We start from the raw sequence: 25138 nt of genomic DNA, 5'->3' as shown, positions 1-25138 counted from the left end.
AAATTGTTTAAGGATGGATGATCTGTCAGGAAGGTCCAGAGGAAATGGAAACATCCCTATCCATCACCAGGAATCTTTGATACAAACAAAGGACCACAAATGGAGACATGCACCAGAAGACAACACAAGCATTTAGACATGCATGCTGTGTAATGTTGGCATCTACTTGCCTGCTGAGTTTCTCAGACTACAACAGCTCTGCCAGGAGGTGCTGAATATTCAATGCAGCAGCTAATAGAGGCACTGTTGGGCTTCCTAGGCCTGTATTGAGTCAATACCCATTTCAGTATTGGTCTTGGACAAATGCTTCATGGCAGTACTAAAACAGCCTGTTGAAGAAAATGCATTGAAGAATAAAACATTTGAACTAAAAAGAGCTACAAAGGCGCTATAGATGGCTGAAAAGACACTGTACATCTCCCTGAACAAACTGGTTGTGATGTAAAAAGAAGAAGAAAAAAAAGGGGAAAAATCCAAAAAGGCATTCATAGTCTTAAGGAACTGTGTTTAATGCTGGCACTAAAATTTCTCCAAAAGACTAAAATCGACCCTTGTTGTATCTTGTAGTGAAGAAGTCAGAACAACATACATCCTTTACTTTGTTCTCCATTTCCTTTCCAGAAGCAACACAACAAACGCCCTCTATCACAGCACGTCTTCAGACAATAATTGGTCTTATTTAAACATCCTCCACACAAAGCAATTTCCCACCAAACAACCTCCCTTCAGGTTTTAAAAGGAAATCAAGCTAATCTGTTACCTGTCAACAAAAATATTTACAACCGTTTTTGAAACATTTTCATTATTTGAGACGAAAAATATCCAACCTCACAGCCTCAGCTTCAACATCCAGTAAGACTTAATTTTACATGTGATGAGTAGTTACAATCTTTAAGAGGTGAGAAATGACTGTCAGGGAGACTGGTACGCCTCTCCGTGCTCCCCAAACGGTGCTGTTATGTCTTGTGGCCCAATCCACTGTGACGGGTCAGGAGTGACCTTTTGGCCTCCAAGACATTACTGAAGCATCTGAGCATGTCAGCATAGAAAGATGGAAGGAAGAAGGAGAGGAGGAGGAGGGTGATACGAGAAGACAGTTCTCGAGATGGTCTGAAGCTGAACTGGGGGGGCTGAAGAGGGTGTCCTTGGGGGAATTGCGGAGGTCAACCACTTCTGGCTATTAAAGAAGCCCCCCATAAAACCCTGTCCTGGTCCATGATTACATCTGTCATACTGCAAGAGAGGATGCAAGAGAGACGAAATGAAGAGGAACATATTATTGATAAAAGCTCCAAAGGAAACATCTGACTATGTGGAAGTTGTGTTTTTAGACAAATTAAAACAGCTTATCCAATAATTGGAGGCATCAAAGTGATGGAAATGATAACTGCAGAAGCAATGTTGTACTTTTCCATTAAAATGTAAAAATAAATTTTCTCATTCATGTCAATAGATGAAAGTGTGACACACTCCCTTTCCAGCACTCTTGAAGGGCGTTGATAGGCAACCAGGCCCTCAGGAAATGGACTGCTGTTTTTTTTTTTTTCTTTTTTTCTGGCAAATAGAAATACATGCAATCTATTCTCCTGTCAAAGGCCTCTGATCCACAGAAGGGAGTTTGACATGGTCACTAAGAAAGGGCTTCAGGCAAGAAAACACACAGAGATGCCATATGCACATAGAGGAAAAAGCAAAACAGCACCAGAAAAAGCTATTTGATAAAAAACATGCATTTAAATATAACAAATAAAAAGGAAAAATCACTTGTTAAAATTAAGTTTAGCTTTTAAGTGAGCCAAATTAAGCGTTGTTAGTGAATGCCACTTTCAGAATTGCAAAGAGGTGTAAAGTGAAGATAGAAATATGTCAGGTCTGGTTGTTTAGAAGAGGGGCAGCAATGTGAAGGGCAGTTTGAGGACAGCTAGTCCTCATTTGGTAGGAAAGAGCCCATATAATACACAGAGTAAACACCAGTCATCACCAAATCTCCTGGGACTGTGACTCCACCTGCGTTGGAGCACCTACAGCAGAGACCGTGCCAAGGTACTGAGACCAGAATAGTTCTGCATTTAACTTGAATGACTTTGAATTCAACCTTGTGCCGTGAAGTGTTGTAAAGTGGTGTGGTGGACCTGTATGATAGTGTGCTGGTCCACCTTTTGCTGCTAAAACGGTCCTGATCCACTGAGGCACTGAATCCGCTCAACCCCTGAAGGTGTGCTGAAGCATCTGGCACCAAATAACAGGAGAAGGCTCTTCAAGTTTTATATATTGTGACGCTGGGCCTCCATGAATCTAACTTGGTTTTCTTCCTGCTTCAAGCTGAACAAACTAGGTAAGTGAAGTTACTTGCAAACTTTACTTACCTAGTCAATCACTTGACTTGTATCTTCTTTAAAAGTCAACATAAAGAACTAAGGAAGAATGTGTATATGAATGATACCTATAATTTTCAAGATGTGAAAGAGTCAAAAATCACACTATAGTGCATGTAAACTAGTTTCTCCACACAAGGCAGATCTTTGAGACAAAATATGTTGAAGATTTCTGTAAGTATATTTAATTCTAGCTTCCTCTTCCATTTAAAGTCTTATGCATAACTTTATTATTGGTTTGATTTACTTGTATGAATTACTGGGGTTGCTGCCAACATTTCGTGTGAATTTCATGTTGGATGAAGCATAGAGTTTAAACACCTTAACTGTTGTATTAAGGTGTCATTATACCTATGACTCTTTCCCAATTAAATGTTTTAGCTTTGGTAGGACCTGCACAATGACAAACCTGAACATATTCAGGAGCATTTAAAATGAATGTATGCATGGTGCAGCTCCAGGAGAATAATACCAGCAGCTTAAGCGCAGAGTTTCAAACACAGAGTGGCCCTACCACTCGTTGCATTTTAATAACTGTATATCCCGAACACCCTAGGGAGAGGTGCATGTAGGGCTGTGGATCAGTACGTAAAAGCTGTGAGGGGAAAGGGGCAGTCTGAGTCCAGAATTGACTTTTCACAGCACGTCCTCTGAGGCAATCAGTCATTCTGACTGGCAGTGTTTGTGCTAATGTTCACACCTGTTTGGTGGCCTCCTGCCTCACACTTTACACAAGTGTGTTCCTTCCTGCCTGGAAATTATGCTGTGATCTCTCACTCCACCAAATGCTATGGGAAGCATAGAGAGATACATGGTTCCTGCTTGACTATGGCAGCAGGAGCAGAACTGGATCTAAATCTTTTGTTCCAACACAGTAAACCTGCTGCCTTTGTCCCTGCATGTACTGCTCTTTTTGTTTATTTTCCTAAATATAAGAGAATAACAGAAAAGAAAGAATCTATCCTGGACTAAGTGTTTCAGCTCATGGCTTTTAGTTGAATGAAATAATAAAAATCGCCTCGCTTCACTCTATAAACATGATTAAAGTGGAAAGACCATCTTTATGCAAGATGTTTTATCCCTCCCTACATTTTTCGCTGGCAGGTCATTTTATCTGCAGTGTCTGTGCACTCTCGCTGACTCTTATCACTGCTCAGCCCTTTACAAACAGGATCCATCAACTAACAATCAGACCAGAAAGAGAAGAGGTCACCTACACACTGATGCCTCCTGAATGATGGGCTAAAGAGAAAGTCTGTAACAAGCAGAAGATAAATCAGACATATTTCAGTTTTGGTGAGCTTTCAAGGCCGTGTTGTTTAGGGCAAACGAAGACTGAAGACAAACCATGAAGACAGAAAATTGGATTATGACATTAAAACAAAGGACAAAGTAAATGGAGTCACTTTATTGTGACTGATTCACAGAGCATTTACTGATGGTGAGTAGCAGTGGTAAAAAGCAGGGTGACAGTTATAATCTCATTCGCACAAGAACAAATTATAATAATTATTAGAGATAAAATTATTTGGTAGTTAGAAGGTTGTGAGTTCAAATTCCACCACAATGTCCTTAGGCATGACATTCAACCCTTGTTGGCTACCAATCTGCACATCAGTGAGTGAATGCGTGTTTGGACAAGTGAATGTAGACATTTTGATGGATCATACTATTTGGCTGAATTGTAACCCTACCATCTGACTGGTGCAGCTGTGAGACTAAAGTCAAGACTAATCAGACCAGAAAACATTTTTCTGTTGGTGCTGTCTCAGTTTCAAGTTGTTTGCTAATAGTAGTGATACTTAATATGTTCTGCTGCTGCTGTCGCTCATAACAGTCAACATATTCAAAGGTTGCATTGAGCATAAGGTGAGTGAAAAAGGAACATTTGTGAAGGTAATGTTAAACATGTATAACACTGATATTAAACCTAAAATCAGCTACCAATGGGGAATCATGTGCCATTCCTTACGTAGCACAAAACACAAAACAGAAGCCATCATTTAGAATCATATCCTTCCTCTTTTCTTTGTAACAAAGACTCCCTCTCTAATATTCCCAGCAGTGAGCCCTCATCTCCAGCAGATGTTCCCCTGCTGTGAAGTACAAGAGGAAAAAGGCAACTGTGGAGATGCTTCAGACCAAACTGTTGGAAGATTCTTTAGAAATCCTCTTGTGTCCTTACAGGAAAAAAAAATATATTTTTTTGTTTTACACCTACAAAGCCATTTAAACATTGGGTTGTTTTTGTTGTGTTTTTAGTTTATGTTTTTTTGTGAAAAGTAGTGAATTCATCTTGTGCAACAAATACATGTAAAATAACAGCTTTATCAGAATTCAGTGCATTGTAGGCTAAAGTAATTCAGTCTTTGGTAGAGAGGTTGAATTTAAATTTGGAAGGTCAATTTGTACAATTCTGTGTAAATGTGAACCCAACTTCAAAGGGTACAATATTTATGAAAATAAATGCCTTTAGGGTTGGTTTACCCATAACTCAGAGGGCTTCATGTGTAGATGTTCAGGGTGTCATTTGAGTTGGCAAATCTATGTTTTGAGTAGGATGTATTTTCTGCTGCTGAAAAAAGGACAAATATCTTGTAAGCTTTATGTCATGCCATACTTCTTTTATCCCATCCAAACAACACAGGTACTCTCCACATTTTTAATTCACTGAGTGGGGGGCAGTGAAGACCAGACTTCTCTAGGGTGCCATTTATTCAAGAATGGCTGCCAACCTGATTTTTCTTTTCTTTCTGGCACTTTTTCCTCATGGATCAATACGGATTTGAATGTTCTAATCATGCAATATCACATGAAAAGTAAACATTTGACTTGTCCAACCAAAACACTTCCTTTTTCAACCATTTTATTTTCTCAGATTTTAAAGACTGTTTTTGTTTGTTTTTTTTCCTTTGCTTCTACATGTTTTTTTTTTATTTCGTTTTATTTTACTGGGCATCTGAAAAATGTGATAATCATTTCAGAAGTTCAAAACTTAAAAAAAAAATGAAACTCGCATATGGCAGTAGTTTTAAACAGATTGCTCTCTGTCCGCATGTATTGGATAACTGCAACGACTAATAATTTGATGGCATGACATTCATCCTGTCCTCGCAATGACAGTCATTTAGAGACTAATCAGCAGCATGTTTTGTCAGAAAACCATTCTCTTTAGAGATTTGCCCAGTCTCTGTGCTCTGCTTGTTTGTATTTGATACATGCTTCAGTGTTTGCAGAGATGGCAGCTGTGGACCTCAGTAATTGTCCTTGACAGAGTGGAAGAGAGCTGTTTCAGCTGGTGGAGATCAACATTGCGCTGGTTGTGCCAATCATGTGGCTCAACTCAGCCAGGCTGAGATGGATCAGCCAGTCACACCGTTAGAATAAAGTGACTCTTCTGTAATGGCCTGTCGGGATTTCATTTTCTAGGTGACAGAACACATTTACAGGACTGGGAAAGGCTCAGTTGCTGATGGGAAGTTATTCTTGGAGGCAATGCAGTGCAACAAAAAGGGGTATTTTGCTCCTTTTTTTGACAAAATAAATATTTTTCTCACCCAAAAAAAATCTTTGGATTTCAAAGCACGAAGTAAAACAAGGTAACTTCTAAATGAAATCGAATGCCATCAAAAGGATAATATATTCTGGGGAAAAAAAGCCATGCTCAAAGGCAAATTTGTTGGGAAAATTGCTTGTTAGCAAAAAATAGCAGCCTAATGAATCAAGTCATAATATAGAGCTGTTGAAGACGAGTTGCAGGAGTTAAAACTGAACATCAGAATGAAGATGAGCTTCCTGGCCATAGTTTTGTTGTTAATGTACAGGGATTTTTACACACAACTAGCTCTCAGGTTTACAGAAAATGGACCAAAAAAAACTAAATATATTAATGACAGAGGAGAATGGACAGACTAGCTTCTGGTTTTCCAAGCAGGAATGACCAAATTCCACATATTATGTGGAATGGAAGTTACACAATAGGAAGACGATGGAGGGAGGAGCAGAGCAAACTTGACCATTATGTATTTTCCAGACATAGTGCCATTTTATAGGACAGTCAAGTATATCAAAAATAAAATAAATTTGACTTCATAATATGACACCTTGAAATAGGGCCTCTTAACCACCTTCAGAACAACAATGCTCCTCCATTATGCCAAGTTTCTCTTGAAACTGTGTGGGGATTTTGTTTGTTATTTTCGGTTTTGGTAGTGATACGGGTCAACCGGTACACTGCTGCTGCAGGTCTAAGGGTTTACATAGAAACCCGGCCACATAAAAAAATACCTGCTGGATAACATAAAGTGCATTGCGGCTTTGTGGCTCATGAAACCAGTAATGATAGTCATAAATGATAATTACAAATGTGCAATCTTGTTAAGATGTCATTGTCTGTGCAGCTTCTAACCTCAGAGCCTGTTCCGTCATGTGTTGCCTCTCCCCTTCAGTGATGTTTGTCTTGCTTTCCTGTGCAGGATCCTTTCACATCAACCTGGCACTTCCCTCACAATCTGCATTCAACCCAAACAGTGGAGCCCTGTAATCACAAATTCCCCATATTGTTTATAGCTCAGTGAGTCAGTAGCATGAACTGGTTTACCTGTGGGCTACAGCGGGAATGTCTTGAGCATCCCCGACAAGAACAGACAAAAACTCTGGCCTCAGGAAGCTTCAGTGATTCTCGACTTTTGTTACCCGCTCCCCACTTCGCTCTGTCTTCTTCTCGACTTCGTGTTGCTGTTTACCACGTGAAGCCGAAACTAAAGCAAAGATACATATCATTTTTTTGCACACTTGGCAGCATCAGCCAACAGAGTTTTCCTTTTTTTTTTTGCACAACTTCTTCCAGCGCTCTCTCATTTTCATTCGGTGCCTTTTATTATAAGGATTTATGCCCTCACTTAACAGTTGCCAATCTGGCAGTGACAGTTTTGGCATAAAACCTTTATTTGAGGCACAGTTAAAGCACTGATGTTCTTATTTTAAACATTTGATAAATACAATCTGCCTGTGATCAACAAATGATTGCAGAACAAGAGTCTAAAGAGGAAGAGCTTTTTTTAAAATTTAACTAACTCTGAAGGTTTGCCTCACAAATGTAACTTGTCAGCCAAGTTACATTTGTCAGCTGATCCCAACAGTCTGCATGGTAGTACATCTGTATGTCTAGCATGAGCCATGTACACAGAGACAGGAACAATGAGTTCAAACCAAGTCTTTAAAGGACTAGAAGATAAACTTTTATCACTAAATCTGACATTCAAGGGGTTAAGCAATTAGACAGAGATTAAAAATAGCATTCATAAAAAAATTGGAACAAATATATTGATAAACAATATTTCATTGCAATTTTTAAAAGTTTTTTTGTGCGTTTCCAATCGGCACAGGTAGAGCTGATAATAAAATGCCTTAAGTGGGTTAAAGCTTCCTGGAATGTATTAACAAAGCAAAATTTACCATAAACAAGAATCTTGTCTGATGAGGAGATGGTCTTTGTGCTACAGATAAATAGATGTGTGCTCTACCTAATGCCATGTTGTTCTGGTATTGGAGTGTTTGGCATTCTCATATTCTAGCCACCTGTTATGTGAACAGCTAAGCTTCATTCATTCTGCCTGGGTGATATTCACACCAGTCGCAAGTGAGACTCTCTGCTCTGAGCCAGCTGACTGAAACAGACAATTTTCTAATCGATGCTCATTCCACATTTTATAAGGGAATGTGAGCGCATTCCCTTCTCTCCCCTCATCTTCACCCTCTTTTCTTTTTTGTCCTTCTCTCTCTCTCTTCATCTCTGCCCGAAGTCGCCATGGGTTGTATCCATTAGCCACTCTGTCTGCTTTCCCGTTTACAGAAGTCTCCCTTTAAATCCCAATCTGAAGTGAGTATACCCTGGGGCCTTAAGGGACTTCATCATCGCCGTATCCGTCTCGCACCTGGAAAACTGGAATCAAATGGCCCAGGAAGAAACTCATTACTGTGGTATTCCTCTGTGGTTGTAAATTGCGATTTGAAGGATTGTGAATTTCTTATCCAGTTTTTGTTTTTTTCAAAACACTAAAGAGGTGTGGAGAGATGCAGACTACATCGACTTGATTAATCTGGGCTCTGCTGGTCCCAGCAAGCAGCAGAAGCAGCGTTTCCAGACTCGGATGGAATTCACTGCACAGAGACTCCCATCGAGTTACAATATGGCAATGTTTACACTTGCTCCGAGCCATGTAATAGGGACACCGGCTTGCATAATAAGTGCTATTCTGGAAGTTAAATTTTAATCCCCCAAAGAGTGCATCACCTGAGAAAATTAAGATCCAAACAAGCATGGAAAGTCATCTCTGTATTTTGATACCATCCTGAAATAACACCAGCTGCATGTAGAAAGAAGCTTGCGTGAGTTGAAATTGTTGACAGAATTCAAAATATTTCCGAGCACATGAATATGAAATACAAAAGCATTTCCAAATGAGCAGTGGTAAAAAAAATGCTTTACAAAACTATCTGCACCACTTTAACCTTTTCACTTGTCTTTATTTTCTTTTGAGCATTTTTAAAGGTTCTATTCATCTTGGTTACATTAACTTCATCTTGGTTTGTCCCAACCAAAAGGAAATTAATCATAAATAAGTCAAAAGAGATGCATGGTTTAAAATATGGATCATCATGCAGTGGGGATGTTTTGCTTAAACAGGGGCAGAGGAGATGGTCAGAGTTGACTGAAAGATAAATGGAGCTAAATGGACAGCAGTCCTCACATTAAAGATGTTGAGGTCTGCAAAAGCCTTGAGTCTTGAAGCTTTATGTACAGACTTAACTATTGGATGGATCAGATCAAAGCATTTTGATATGTTAGAAATAACACAGTCAAAGTCCAGACCTAAATATAATTGTGCATCTGGCATGGAAATCGATGTTCACAAACAAACAATCTATCAGGGCTGGACTGGAACCAAAAAAATGGCCCAGACAGTTTTGACCATGGTGACCCACCACTATATATGATACATGAAGGTACACAAAATCTCAGAGGATATAAGTGCATGTTGTATTGCTTTAAAAGTTAAAACAAAGCACTGAATCCTACAAGGAAGAGCAACCATGTAAAGAAAAATTGCCATGCTCTTCCACTGCTTGGAGATTTTCTTCTTGGGCGAGATGGCCACAGTGTTACAATTCCTATCTTGGAGTGAAAGTGAATATCAAAGAAACACACGTTAAATAGAAGGGTCTTCATCAAAGTGCCACCTTGAAGAATAAAAGCAGAGAGGTTTGCAAGTGTTACCTCTTAGGTTGCCTCCCAATGATAAATAATAATAATAATAATATTTCAGCAAAGCAATGTTTAACTAATATTATATACTATAAGTTGTAAAACCTGAAAGCTATAACTCCATGGCATGCTAAAATAACTAAATTGGACACCAAGTTTGAAAATCAACCAATGGGCATCACGGTCAACAAAAGTTATTTATAATACACCTTTTTTGGTAACATTATTCACCTTCAGGGCAGCCTGTAAATGGGCATCGGCCTACTGGGCATTGCCACCTGACTGCCATCCATTCTGTCTGAGCTTGAATTCTTTTGCAGAGAAGAGTGGATAAAATATAATGAAAATATTGTCTTTCTCAAAATATTTCACATTCATACTGCTTTACACAGTTTGTGCTTCAGGGCTCTGAACTGTTTCAAAGCATCGTAAGTCAAAGTGCAGCTAAATAAAATACTCAATACTGGCATTTCTTTAACATACGCAAATATTCAATCTGTTCACCTTGGCTTCACAAGCAGCACAGGATCATAGACTCTCCAAGTAGTCAACTCAAAATCCAAATAAGTGTGTTTCAAACATTATACTTCATTTATAGTACTGAATATCACTGGTCCTGGCTCATTTTTTTCCTGTCAGCTTCTCATACATGTGTTTGACTCGAAGCGATTTGGTCTCCAGCGCTTCTAATTTTCCTCTGGGAGCACGCTCGCCTTGAAGGGCAGCCAGTCCTCTCCGTTTCTCATTTACATGACATTATTCAGTAGGCTCCATTTCCTGTTCCCATGACCCCTTGATGTCTTCAACCCTGTGTCATCTGGCATTACCTCTGCAGAATTTAATTTCTGGTGAGCAGAGCATCCTGACAGGGCTGCCCATGGATCCTGTGAGGTCATATTGTTGGAATAATATAAAGTCGATGTGCACAGAGAAATGGTGTTGTATTGAGCCCTGCGTTGCACTATTATGCATTTGTATATTATTTCAGAGATAAAAATGTCATATACCATTATTTTTTTGATACAAAATCAATTAATATAATACATTAACTATATTTGAAACAATCATAAAAAAATATTTACAAATTTTAATACATTTAAACAATACCAAAAGGAAATTAAATTAATGTCGCAGCCTGTTTACATCTCGGGGGAAATCAGCTAAGAGGAAACAGGCTGAATAATCTGCCAATAATTGCTGATAATTTACAACGAGACCACAAATGTTTCCAAACAATAAAACTATTTGCATCCATCCGTTACAAACTATTCTTTATGCAGAGGCTATCTGGTTAATTAGATCCAGCATCTAATCAATGTGATTTCTGAGCAATTGCTCGTAAGTCATTGTGCAACAATAGTGCCAGCGATCACAGATTTACAGGACTGTCGATACACTTTTCTAAAATGATATTTACTCTTTTTCCATGAACATCAATTCCCACATTGTTGATGCAGGTTATTGATTGGCTGAATCCCTGCTGAATATTAAAAAAAACCTCCTTCAGATATCATGTGTTCCTTTTAGCCTCTGGCCTACACGCTGTGTGACATCTGCCCGAGAACACAGAGGGTCTGAGATTCAGGGAAGAACTGTTGCCTTCCTGGGTTTTCCCACGAGAACCTTCTGAACGCTCTCATTCACGATGCTCAGGTGTTGCTACACTATCATTAGTGGTCAGTGTTTCTGGGAAGAACAACCCAGACTATGCGGGAATACCGAGATGTAGGAGGTGCTGAGGTGGAGAGACCTGTTGAATGTTTTCCACCTATTAAGCTGTGGATCAAAATATAATCAGGACTCTCTGCTTTGAGCTGTAGCTTGAGGGTTGTGAAAAGTGTAAGTTGAGAACAGTTGAGCTTCCAAATTAAAAACCTGGATGATAATCAAGATTAAATAAAAAAAACAAAAAACTGGATTTTGCATTTCAAATTCTTGACAGAAAACGACAGAAAACATGCAGGAGACACAAATCTTAGTCACAAATGAGTTGTTTATGGGTAGCTGTTCTGTAAACATCATTATACCGCAGGTCACCCAGGACACAAATAATTAATTTAAAATTTAAATGCGGTGTATCGTCTTTTCTGTGGTTACCCTCCTGAAGAATAAACACAGTTTCCTAAACACAGTCCTGTGAATCTAGTTAAAAACCAAAGAGACTTCTTTGGCAAAAGTAGCTTTTCCAGATCTTCAAAAAAGTTACCCGCTCAGAATAATTTATAAGCAGATTTTTATGAAACTTTCCAGTTAACACACATTCTTGTATTTTAATTTTTGTATTGGTCTGTCATGATATTCTAAGAAATTAAATGTGATGTTTTTATAAGCGTCAAGTGGAAAGTTATAACAGAGATAAAGGGTGAAATACTCCATTCTCTGTCTAGTTTATCTTTATAATCTGTTTCACTTTATGAATTGAGTTATTTAAATAAGTTAACTTTTAAGTACTAAATTTATTCAGATGCAACTGTTACCATAGCAGATATTAAGCACTTTCAAAACGTTTCCATGTTTCCATGTTACTGCACCAAAGTCACACTGGCAGCAGTTAGGAAATTTAAGTTGCCTGTGAAATTTAATGACTTGTTTACAGTTAAGTCTTTTTTACAGCAACTTTTTTTCTCAGTGGCCTAATTTCATCTCTGCAACGAATCCAAGTTTATCAAAGCTCACAGTACAAAAGCTAACAAACAAATGTACAATTTCAGTGCTGTTCTTGAATCTTCCTATAGGATCATTCTTAAACAGTAATAAGATTTCTGGTATATCCATCTCTACATAAAAAATAATAATAATTTACTGGGATCTTGAAGCAGAAGTGATTTTTTGTCTTGCATATGAAGGTTTTATAGCTCAAGAATTACAAAAAAGTAAGAATACAAACTGTAGTCAACTCATCATATTCAGTTCATTTGGGTCAAGTCTGTGCATTTATGGGAACTAGAAGATTTTAACAGCAGTCATTTGTTGCTCTTGACCTCTGACTGGTGAATGTGCACAAAGAAGAAAGGACCTGAATACCCTCCAAATCTGAAAGTCGAGTTAGAATTTATGCAAAACTAGATGGCAGTGAAACAGAAGTCATAGGTTCATTTCAACAGTCCAAAAGCGGTTTGCATTAAATGCAGATTATCTGGCAGTACTGCCTTGCCCTTTCCCTGAACTTTTGTACTTGTGAACCCTCAGTGGACTGTCCTCATTTCTGAATGTGCAGAAGTTTACTTTAAACCTCGCAGATTTGGAGCACAAACCGTGGTGTCCATATTTTCAGACCGCCGCGGTGCTAAAACATGCATTATTCAGACTTAACTATACGACTGGAAAAATAAAATATTAAACGATTGTAAACAGTGTTTGAAAAATGAGGAAAGAGTGTCTCTGCTCAAAATAAGAATACTGCAATTATAATCAGCAAACTCCACACAGGATTGTGCTGTGGCACATGTTGCGAAAATGTCACAATCAAATAAAGGAGCTTCACCACTTCACTCCGAAGATACTGGAAAGCCTGTTCAAATATCTAAATGTCAACTGCGCATAAACACTTTCCAATTATGGTTTATGTGCATGCAGCAGCTGCAGGGCAGGAGTCCACACGTCCCTTTGTCGAGCCTTCAATCCCCTCTGGGTTTGAATCAACATGCACAGAATTTATAAAGATGGCACTAAGAGAAAAGATTTAATGAAACAATCTGAAAAATATATCTATGCATCTTTCTTTAGGGGGTTTAGATTCTCCACCTGATCATAAAAGCCCTATTTCTTTTGGTCAGCAGCCACTAAAGTTCAACAACCATTTATTGCCACAATTGTCTCGTGTGTGATGGAGATGATGATGACTGCTGGCTGCCTGTCATCACAGCCCCACCAGCAGACATGCCATTATTGTTAAATGATAGGTCATTTGTGGCACACTGGTGCAACAGGCCTTGCTGGACCTTCTCTGACCCTTCTACTAATTACACCCTGAGGACCGAGAACGAGCCAATCGTAGGGGAGCAGTTTGGCTCACTGCTCTCCAACAGGGGATCTCCTGTCTTGTTGCCAGTCAGATATGTGGTTGTGCTTGTCCTTCCCATCTCACAAAACAGATAAGAGGCCTTCCTTTAGCTCACAGACATGCTTCAGGCCTTGAGTGAGCCTTTATAGCTTAGCCTACTGTGCATCCTTCAAGGTTTTCTGTGTATTTTTGAGTCTTTGTCCACTGGGTTATTGCACACCAGGTCTTTTCAAATCTGTTTTGACGGGCTAATTGCCCAGGTTATTAGCATGCACAGCTAGCCCCATGCTCAGACTGGGAAGAAGAAATCCCTGCCCAATTATTACAGTCCCAGAAACGGTGGCAGAACGCTCTCCCTGCAGTCTGGTTCAGACTAGTTTTAGCTTTCGGTGGAGCAGCTGGTAACAGCTCACTGTCTGCATTCTAGACAGGCTTCTGAAACTGAAAAAAAGATATCCATAATACAGCTGGAAAAAATGCAACATTGATGGTTTAGTAGGAGGATAGTAACATGAATTATATAAATACTCAAAAAGCAAAACAGTGTTATAGAAAGGCCTTTTTTATGTCCATTGAGCAATCTGCATCACAAATAATAGCAATTTTTAAAAATGTATCTTGAAAAATATTTTTTTTAGGATCAATTTTTTTGACTAACACTAATAATCAAAAACTTCCAAGATATTCACATGGATTGTATCAGACATTCCCCTTTTCCCTTCTGACAAATCAACATAAACCTGTCCTGTTTGGTCAGGGAAGACTACCAAAATAATTTATATATGTCAAATGACAAAACAATGAAAGTTGTGTAGAATGTTTTTTTTTTTAACTCCTTAGATTCAGAAGTGTAAGTTCTTTCTTGGTAAAATTGCTTTATAAAACTGTGAACTTAAACGAAGATATTGGTTTCCTTTAACAAGCTTTTCCCAGTAGTTTGGCCCATTCCTCCTAACAGAATTGGTGTAACTGGGTTAAAATAGACCTGGTGTAACACATTTTTAGTCCAGCTGAGATCAAAGTTCAACAATAAACAACATGTAAACTTTGACAGTCTAGCAAGCCTCTTTGTCTCAAATGACAAACTAGAGCAGATTTTATAATTTAATCATCTACATGTGACATGTAAACAAAAGATGCAGTTTTCACATAGGAAGACCAGCTATTTGAGACAAACCTGATGTGCACACCAGAACCTTTACAGTTGACAGCAGATAATGTGATTTATGCTACGGGGTTGTGGTGGGGTCTATGATGATGTAAATGCTATATTTATTGGGAGTGTGCACAGCTTTCTGCAGACAACCATATAACACTTTATTGCGACCGCCTGGGCTGGCTCCATTTGCTGTGAATGGAAACAACGTAACCCTAAAGTTGTGGGCACCTACAGCCATAAATACATCTATGTAACGTAACGGATAGACTTTAAAATAAATCCAACTCAGGTTGAAAATAATGTTAGAACGCTGTTTAGGATTTGTTTGTAATTTTCTTCTTGTGCTTTAGCTTCTTAAACTCCACTTTTGCAGTTGCTCTTTTATGCTTTTGATCTAGTTGTCTTAATCTTCCAGCACACCAGGTCTATTTTAAATCATTACTCCTTCTGCATTTTTTTCTCAGTTTTAAGCTATTGTTTTCTTTACATATTTTATATATAGAAAGTATGGCATAAACACGTGTCATGAGACAGGCATAATGTACTGGCTGGTGTGACTTTTTTGTAAAAAAGAAACAGAGCCTCCTAAAAGCACATCACTGACTCTAATGGCACAGAAGTACTCCGCACTACTTCATCAGGAAGTCTCTTTTTTTATTTGCAGTCATTACACGACTAAGTGTAAAAGCCTGCTCCAGTACCATGTTGTTCAGGTTTTAAAGCCTCTGCAGGGGGAGATATCTCTGTGCTGTGATCCATAGAATAAACACTTTATTTGCTTCAAGCTCCACATGTTCAGATGGCTGCGCAGAGGGAGAGGAGACACATGGGACATCACAAGATTATACACTCTTTGTATTCACTGCAAGGTTAAATCAAGGTAAATTCCATGCATTTTGTTTGAAGTCCTTCAGCTAAGATTAAGCAGGATTGTTTTTTTAGGGCAACACAGCACCTGCATTTTTATGATAAACAAACAAAACTGGACATTCAAATCAAGTAACAATTGCCCTAGAAGAAACCATTTTCACCTTTTAACCTCTTCTTTCTCCACACTGTGTCTACTGTTTTCCTGAATCTGTGAAAGACATTGGGCCAGTGCCAGATCCGATATGTGGGAGCGTTTCTTATGTTTCTCCTGAGGACACGCTCAACATACAAATTATTCAGCATCCTTGTCCTTATACCATCCCATCTCCAAGTCCTTTGTCAGAAGGTTCATTGGGCTGAAGGGCATGGGCAGTAACAATAAATCTGAGTATGTTTATCTTACAAAACATGGGCCAGGAACAACACGACAGGCTAGCCCATGAAGGCTTTTCCTGCATGACTGCCACTCTGTAAATTATAGCTCTATTAAAAGCTTTTCTGCAATGAGTACAGTTTGACATCTTAATCCATATTATGACAGGAAATAAACCAGTTCTTGACTAAATGAATTATATCTCTTAAACATTTTCACATTCTGCCAAGTTACAAGTTACAAACATCAGCGTCGTTTTCGGAAAAGATCAACACTAAGTTGTACAAAATAGTGAAGTAGAACAAAAACAAAACATTTTTTTTTTATAAACAAAACCTGAAGTGTGCTACAAAGGTGTACTGAGCCACTATGAGTCATGCACATTTGCAGAATCACACATTAATACCTGCGATTTCATTACAAATGTCCTCAAATCTTTGTCGTCATTCTGCTAATGTTGAAAAAAAAACTATTTTGAAATTGTAGTATTCCATTATAGAGAAAATGAAATTCAAATCACAAGTGAATACGCTTGTTCACACAATAACTCAATAAAAATCATGGCAAAGAAATATATAAACAGAGAGATGCGGCACAATCACAATCCAGCCTTGGCGCTAGCGCTTATCTATCAGCCATCAGAGGAAACGTCAGCGTCTTATTGAAGCATTGGAATGGAAAACCCCTTATAGTTGGAAGTGGCTGCATATGAAACATTTTGGTGAAATTGCAATTTTACAGAAGAACTATGGATTCAACATATCGAATGACATGTTCTCTACATGCTACCTAGTATTGTAGTAGGTATGTGATGTGAATCAGGAAGCAGTTTATGTTACATTACATTGCAGCACATTCGGCAGAATTTAAAGTCCTGCTTTATCATTTGACAATGGCATCCCTGCAGTACAGCAGATAAGATCGCCATGCATAGCATACAGTTAAGCATCATCATCAGTCAAAGGACAATATATCTCCAACTGGAATATTGCATGTCTGTGCCTGCAGATCCACAGCCAACAAAGCCCGCTATCCTTCAGCTCTTTCTTTCGTGTATCTCTTTCAATATCCTGTATCCTGATGAGTCGGAGAGTGGGGTGTTGACCTGAGGTTTAAATCTCAGGCAAGTCCATTATAGTAAGACAGAACAAAGTGCTGATAGAGGAGACAGATACAGCCTTAAGGACAAAGAACATACATCCCCACCTGTTTTTATAGACCTGTACGGCCATCTTTGCTCCTGTTTGTACTTTTTACACTATTTTTTCATATTTATAGTTCAGTGTCTTCTAAATGCACCACATGCTCCACCACAAAATACTGAACAGAGAGTTATAGTCATTCTTCACTGGGATGTGTTTTCCCAATACAGCTAAATCTGTCCCAGTGGATCAAACCCTGTCAGATAAGCGCAGACAGCTATCAGTCCATTTCATCCACACAGACATGCCAGCTCAGTGGTGGGGGTGATTATCTCAGCAGAGGGGTGGACATCCCCCATAAGCTCCGGGGATCATTGTAGCAGAGGTTTCATTATTTATCAGATCTTCTCAAATGTCTCTTTATCCAAAGCAATCTTTATCAGCAATGAAAATCAGTTCCTTGCAGGTGCATCTCAATATCACTGAAGTTGATCTATTTCAGTGGCACAACTCAAAATGTTAAACTCATTTTATACATGCATTAAACTCAAATGATTTAAACAAGTGTTTATATTTGTTAATTCGGATGACTGTGGCTTACATTTAGCACAAAAACTAAGCTGATCAGAAAATGTGAATATTGCATTAGACCAATAAAAATACATTTTAGAAATGGAAATAACTCTTTGACAAATATGTCTATGTACTGTCAGAATATGCACTTAATACTTAGTTGGGGCTCCTCTTGCATGAATTACTGCATCACTGCATAGAGGTGATCAGTCTTTGGCTATGCTGAGGTGTTAAGAAAGCCCAAGTAATAATGTTTTGTGAACAAGTGTCTTTGACAGATACCTTCTGGAAACTACCGTCCTTGTGGAGTATCTGCTGGATGTCTGTCTGGTCAGAATTGTAGTAGGCCATTTTGTTATGTTTCGTTGATTGCGACAACCCAAAGGCAAAATCATGACTTAGAAGGTATTTTGAAAGGGAAATAAAACGTACAGCAATGGGGCAACCATTGAGCAATACATCAAAAAGACGAGAGTTCTAGCTGCAAAGAAATACTCTGCAGGCAACTGGCTAAAGAAAGGAGCATTAAAACTGCAGTGAGGTGATTACTTTGAGAAGGATCAGGTGAATTTAAACATATAAATGCACGACAAAGCTAAGTGAAGAATGCAAAAAGACCTATAGGAGACCTGAGGAAAATTTTAAAACATAAGAACTCAGACAAGACTAAATGTCAAACTCCAAGGATCATAACCATGACATTGGTTCTGTATTGTAAATCTTTTTAATTGGTTTTATACTATATTCCAATTTTCTGAGGTTAGTATTAGCTGCAAGCCATAATCATAAAAATTAACATGCTTGAAATTTGTCACTTCAATAAATGTATATAATTCACAGTTCAAAAAGTGTCCTTTTTTGAATTTAATAACTGAAATACGATATTTAAAAGATTCAAATATATTGACATGTACCTGTATGCAATTAAACATCATTGTAATAACAAACCAGTTTTGAATGAAGACAAAGCTGCTCATTCAAATTTGCAATAAAATGCATTTTATCTAGGCATTTTTATCCTCCATAGATAAAAAGGATCCCTACTCAGGGCATTTTTTATGTATTAGTGTAACATCAATCATCTGCACAACGAGCCAATCTCAGCACACAAAAAGAAAACAACTGAAGTTAAAATAAATAGATTTGTAAGTAGCAAAACCAATTTGAAACAAAAAAGTAAGATTTACTTTACATTTAAAAGATGGGAGCTACCACGGTTCATAACATGGTTGTGTTCATCTAAGAGTTGAGCAGAGCAGTTTAAAAGTGAATTGAAGCCTTGTATTCGCCCTCATTAACTCCAGAGCTGCTTGATCTCATAAACGGACATATAGTGCAGACGCTTTCTACTCTACTCCACCTATTCATTAGTCTCAATTTTCCACAATACATCTGACCTTGCAGCCACTGACCTATGGGCTTGTAAACATAAAGCAATTTCAAACGTCCTTTTAAAACGAAAAGCAAATTAGTAGTAAAAAGCATATGAGCTCATGAGGAAAGGACACTGAATATTTAGCTTTTAGCAGAACTATTACAACACACTGTTAAAAGGCCCTTACCTTTGCTTTGTAGAAGACCAGACTTTAACAGGAAAACCACTAAAAGCTGCATCAGATAAAAGCCGAATCAAAATACAGACGAAATACTGGTAAAAAAAAACCATAAACATCTCCTTATGTTTTGCAGAGCATGTCTCAGAGGCTATTAATTTGACTGCTGTGAACAAACACAACACTCACCTTTAAAATTTAGGAATTTATTAACTGCATCTGAGGCTTTTATCTTAAGGCCTTAACCCCAAATCACAGCCTGAGAAAATTTCCAGTTAAAGACCTCATTATACCGTAATTCAGACAGGCAATGACGACTCTGGCTGTCAACAGATGCCAGCTTTTTCTTATTATCACATATATGTGGAGGATTGGGTGGACTGACATATAGGCAACAAATTAAGTCTACTGCTCTGGACACATTTGTTCGTGTTGAGACTCATAAGCATCTTATGACTGTGACATCTTACAGCAAATGGACACTTCTGCAGCCTCACGTATTCCAACATTCTATTGTTTTTCAGCTGCTTATTGCAGATAGTTCAAAGTTGATTCTGCTGCACTAAAAAGGTTCAACAATAGGTTAATAAATTGCTGAGATTTTTCACCTTGAGTTCCCATCTCCCACAAAATGGCAGCTCAAGGCAAAGGTTTTAGTTGTTTGTATTCATGTATTATATTTTGAATGAAAAGTCACAGCACAGGTGTTTAAGATTAAATTATTTTTCTCCAGACAAGTCATCATTAGTACAGCTATATTTTGCAATTTCTTAAAATCTATATTCACACTACATATAACGTTTTTGCAATCACAGTCAATTTTATTACGACCAAAGCTTCTTTTCTTTAGACAATTCATATTTTTAGAAGCTTGTAAGACGCATCTGCTTTCTGCTGAAACATCAGGCCATCATTTTACTCTAAGTATATTTATTTATAAGAAGCCTTCTGATTGTTTCCTGGACATCTTCCGTTTGGTAGCAGATACACCAGGGCAGACCCAGAACTCAGAACTACACCATGGTTTCCCTCACCACAGAACTGTATCTGCACAAACCCAAGCTTAAACCACTTAAAATAAAACTCTGCAGTCAGATAAATTATTGGAGGAAATGCACAGCTTTTCTGCCAATAATTATCTTGGTAATCATTGTATGTTTTCCATTTTACAGAGATAATATCTCAGAACCTTCTTAAAAAAAGCCAACCCTTAAAAACCTGAATGGAGCTTTAGTGCTGACATCTCTGATTCACACAGGTATAATTGTGAGCTCCAGTTCAACATTAAACCACTCAAAGGGTATACTGTAATTTGTCCCTTTTCTTTGAGATCCATTAAAAAGATGCCATAAAAGCACTCTCCTCTGCTGAATGCTGCTTTTACAATGCACAAAAGTAATATGGGCTCAAAAGAGATTGAGCAAAACATCACAAACTGGGATCATTTGCAGACAGAAAAATGGAAGCTTATTTAAGCCTGCAAAAAAAAAATCAAAGGTATGAAAGTCAAAAACATTAAATGGTGCCTCCTTCTGATTGTACGCTGCTCTCACTTAGATATAATTACATCAGTTCTTCCCACTACCATCCTGTGCTGAACCGCAGGCCTGTGAGGCACCGTAAAGACAAATATGATTCATAGGGTAAAACTGACTTCTTGCTGAAGTAAGTGGAAGAAAAGACTCTTTTGTTACTTTTCAACTTTAATTTTTTATCTAAGGGAGCCTAGAGGACTGATCCTTTCAGCTACTGGGGAACTCTACCCCCAGAGCACATCTTTTATCACAGCAGAGCCAGAGGGATGTGGGGAGGCTGATCTCTGGAGAGCACTGTGAGAGACAGCAGGGAAACTGGAGTACAGCAGTGATCAGCATTCCTGTCTTCACTGGGCTTCATGCAATGTTAAAACTTGACTTTTACCATTGGCATACAGCACTCTTAAAACAATTACTTACCTCACATCATTGGCTGCTTTACTCTATTACCATGATAGAACAAACAGAGATATATTCTTGATCTTTTCTCCCTAAACAATACACCATCACTGTCTGTCAGTGTGTGTTTGTTAATAAGGGTGCCATTAATTGTGGGTGATTAAAAATAAAAAAAATAAAAAAATCACCAAAATAATAATTTATTAACCTCACCGACATGAAACAAAGCAAAAAGATGATTTGCTTTAAAATAAGATTTAAAATCCGAACAATAAACGTCTTCAAGTTAACAGTGAGACTTGTGATTAAAACCGGCAGCTGCATGAATTCATTACTCATTCATTATGTTTTAACGGTATTGATATTGTCAGCAAAGACGAGTTTGACCTGAGGACAAACCTATTTATGTGTGACGTTGCTTAGATGTTTTTGCAAAGTTTTTATCTAAATTACATTAAAATTGCTTGCAACTTATATAATAAAATATTTTTAAGTCTCAGACATTTGTGAGATCTTATGAAGCCGACATGGTTTATTGAAACAGTGTCTTCTGGTCCAGAGGTTGCATTTAAAGCCTTACCCTGACTTCTTCAGGGCCAAATGATCACCTCCAGTAAAGGTCATGGAAGACCATGATGGATGGCCACTGCTGTGATTTAATTTAAAATAAAGACCAATAAACACCAGGCGCATGCTACTGGCACAGGGGGATGATGAAGGACCCATTAGTTAAGCAAAGGTCGTAGACTCCTCCCCTGACAGGCGTTGTCACTAAGCCATCACAAACAGCGGAGTGGGACGTGGGGGCCAAAGAGGGTCAGAAAGCCACAACTGCCCCGCAGAGGATCTGTGTACGATGTGTGTGCTTATCAGCCCTGTCAGAGATAGACTGAGAACGAAGGAGGATTCTCAGTAGGGTTTAAAAATGTACTATCCTGGCATGCAGTCAGGTACTGAGTTCACTCTGTGTTTAGAGTAGAATCATCAATCAATCATCATCTAGATTTCAAAGTAAAAATTACAGGACAGCATATGTGCACATGCACATGTAATTAAACAAGTGCCTAACAAATGTATGAAGCTTTCTCACTTTAAACGCCCAAACTTCACTACATTCTGCTAAGATACAACACTACACTATGACTGAAAGTAGCATCACTGTGAAGTGAAAGAAAAATGATACGCTGTCTTGAAAATACTTTTTGGAATAAAATCTGACTGTGAACCATCTTACAACTCAAGGAAAAACTCTGCAGCAGCTGAAGCCACCTGCTGCCTCGAAAAGGTTTTCTTCCAAGATTTCCCTGTGTTAGCTCCTTTCATTTTCCCATCAACAAGCTTGACTGCCCTGCTGACAAAAAAGCATCCTCACAGCACATTGCTGCCACAACCATGTTTCATCAAACGGATGGTGCGTTAAGGGTGTTAACTTTCCTTACACACACAGAAGTAAGTTATCCTCTCAGCGGATGTCCCTACCTGAGCCGTGGATCTCTGCAGTCACTATGTTACCCTGAAGCAGTGACAAAAGATATTCAAAGGGTATGAATACTTACTCAAATAATGTGAATATTACCTTGCTTTATGTGGAGGGCATTTATTTCAAATCAAGGATCTTTTCATTTCTATTTGGTTTAATATTTACAAAAACCAAAGTTTTTTAAAGGAAATAAGTATCAGTGTAAATTATAAATATATTTTCTTTGACTAAGCATTTAAATGTTGCATATTTGACCAAGATTGTTTTGCATAATTGTTCAACATCATGCTATAGGGTGCACAGTTTTAACATAAACTGCGAATTAAGACAACCCATTCACATCTGCAGCTACTTTGAAAAGCTTCATAAAGTAAACATAAATAATTCTGCTCAACGAAGGTCAAAAATCAAAGAGAATAAAACGATTATATTATTCAAACTAGATGCTAGATTTTGTGTACTGCAAACATATGACATAGTATAAAATGGTCAATACCCACATCTGATATACAGACTTCAAAATCTCTGTCAAAACAAACAAATTTAAAACACTAATGTAGAAATGTGCACAGCACAAGGGTAATTTGCTGCCTTCAATTGCTCCCACTAATGGCATCTAATAGGTTCTGTGGGCCAAAATAGTGACAGCATGATGTATTTGGCCTGAGAGCAAAGCTAATGACTGCCATCAAATGCGATTTCAGTTTTCAGTCATGGTTATCTCAGTGGAGTCCAATTTATTTAGTGCTACCTTTTAAACTGCAGCGTTTGGCAAAGACACATGGCCAACAAAAACATGACCGAAACCTATCGCCTATTACAGCTGCTGATTGGGTTGTTAAAGACACGTCTCAGGTTTGTTTTCAGCCTGCAATAATGATGACCCTAATTGTGCCATTTAGTAAAGGTGGAGGTGACAGATAGAGGAAGTGAAGAAACTTTGACATAATGTCTGCAACCATAAAAAAGTAGGAACTTGGCTGAGAAAAGTTCAGATAGAGGAAAAGATCAGAGTTCCTAGCACAATGATACAGAATGTCACTTCTAGCATTTAAATATGAATCTATAAAATTGTAATTTTACTTGAGTCATACAAAAATGTTATCTTCTTTTTTGTCATTTGTCACATTTCATTAGATTTTTAGTCTGTCACATTAAAGCTTCAAAGTTATGCTATGAAATGTGTCGCATTCCCAAACACACCAGAACATGGCTGTGACTGAATGGCTGTAAGGGATGTTATGTGATTCCAGATGGATGTTGGACAGCAGACCCCTCATCAAAGCACAGCTTGGAGCACAGCACCACTAATTTCTTCCACTTTTTTTCATCTCACACATAACAGGATGACAATTCTTTACCAACATCCTTGAATCCAGCTAACATTTTCTGTGTCTATTTTAATACATGTGAAATTACAATAATGCTCGTGTTACATGCCAAAATAATAATAATAATAATAATAATAATAATAATAATAATAATAATAATAATAATAATAATAATAATAATAATAATAAACAATTTTCTCACATTGATTCATTTCTGAACCGCAGCACATTTGGTTTGTTTTTCTCCATATTTGACTTTTTCTTATCAAACAGCGTTTAAAAATAAATCCGTTATTGAACCGACTATCAGCTTACCATTCATTTACATGTATAATTATTACAGCCGCTTTAGGAGCAGTTTGCCTAAAGAGCTTTATGCAAATTGTAATTAACAGTAATTAAAAGGAAGGCTTCCATGAATTGAAGAAGGATTACCATTGCATCATTTACAAAAACCAAATTAAATCTAATGGCTTCACAGTGAAATCAGCAGGGACTCTGAGATGACGCTAAGCATGTCCTGTCTGACATTAAGACCAAAGAAGTCAGCAGAGGGGTTGCATTGTTAGAAAACCATGAGAAAACTGATGATGTTAATCTTTAAATAGCATATTCACTCAAATAATTAAAGATCTTTATATTTAAAATGCGCAAAATTGAAACTCGGTGCACTGCAGATACAATAGGGTATCTGCTAAAACATTCAATTGGCTGGGGAACTCAGTTGTCTAAGGAGATCTTTGTGCACATCTTCATGTTTGCCAGAAATGTGTGGAGTTGTATTTCGCCAGAACTCAGCCATTCAAATTTGTCGCCTTTTTACAATCATATTCTTCATAGGTTTCGAAGCATTTGGATCTTTGAAGTGAAAGGAAAATCTGAAAAGTGTTGTGTTGATTTATATGAACTCCCTATGAGTCAGTATGACACACCGTTTTTTGCCATTACAGCTGCAAATTTTCTGGTCTATCACTTTACCAGACTGTACACCTTGATGTTCATTTTTTGCAAAATAGCTCAATCTCAATTAACTTTATAAAGCATATGGTAGCATAAGCTTTAAAGTTGCATTACAGAT

Source organism: Poecilia reticulata, chromosome 22, assembly GCF_904066995.2.
Source record: "Poecilia reticulata chromosome 22, P_reticulata-male-v2, whole genome shotgun sequence".
NCBI classification, from domain to species: Eukaryota; Metazoa; Chordata; class Actinopteri; order Cyprinodontiformes; family Poeciliidae; genus Poecilia; species Poecilia reticulata.
The sequence above is the reverse complement of the archived record's forward strand: the minus strand, read 5'-3'. Positions refer to the sequence as shown.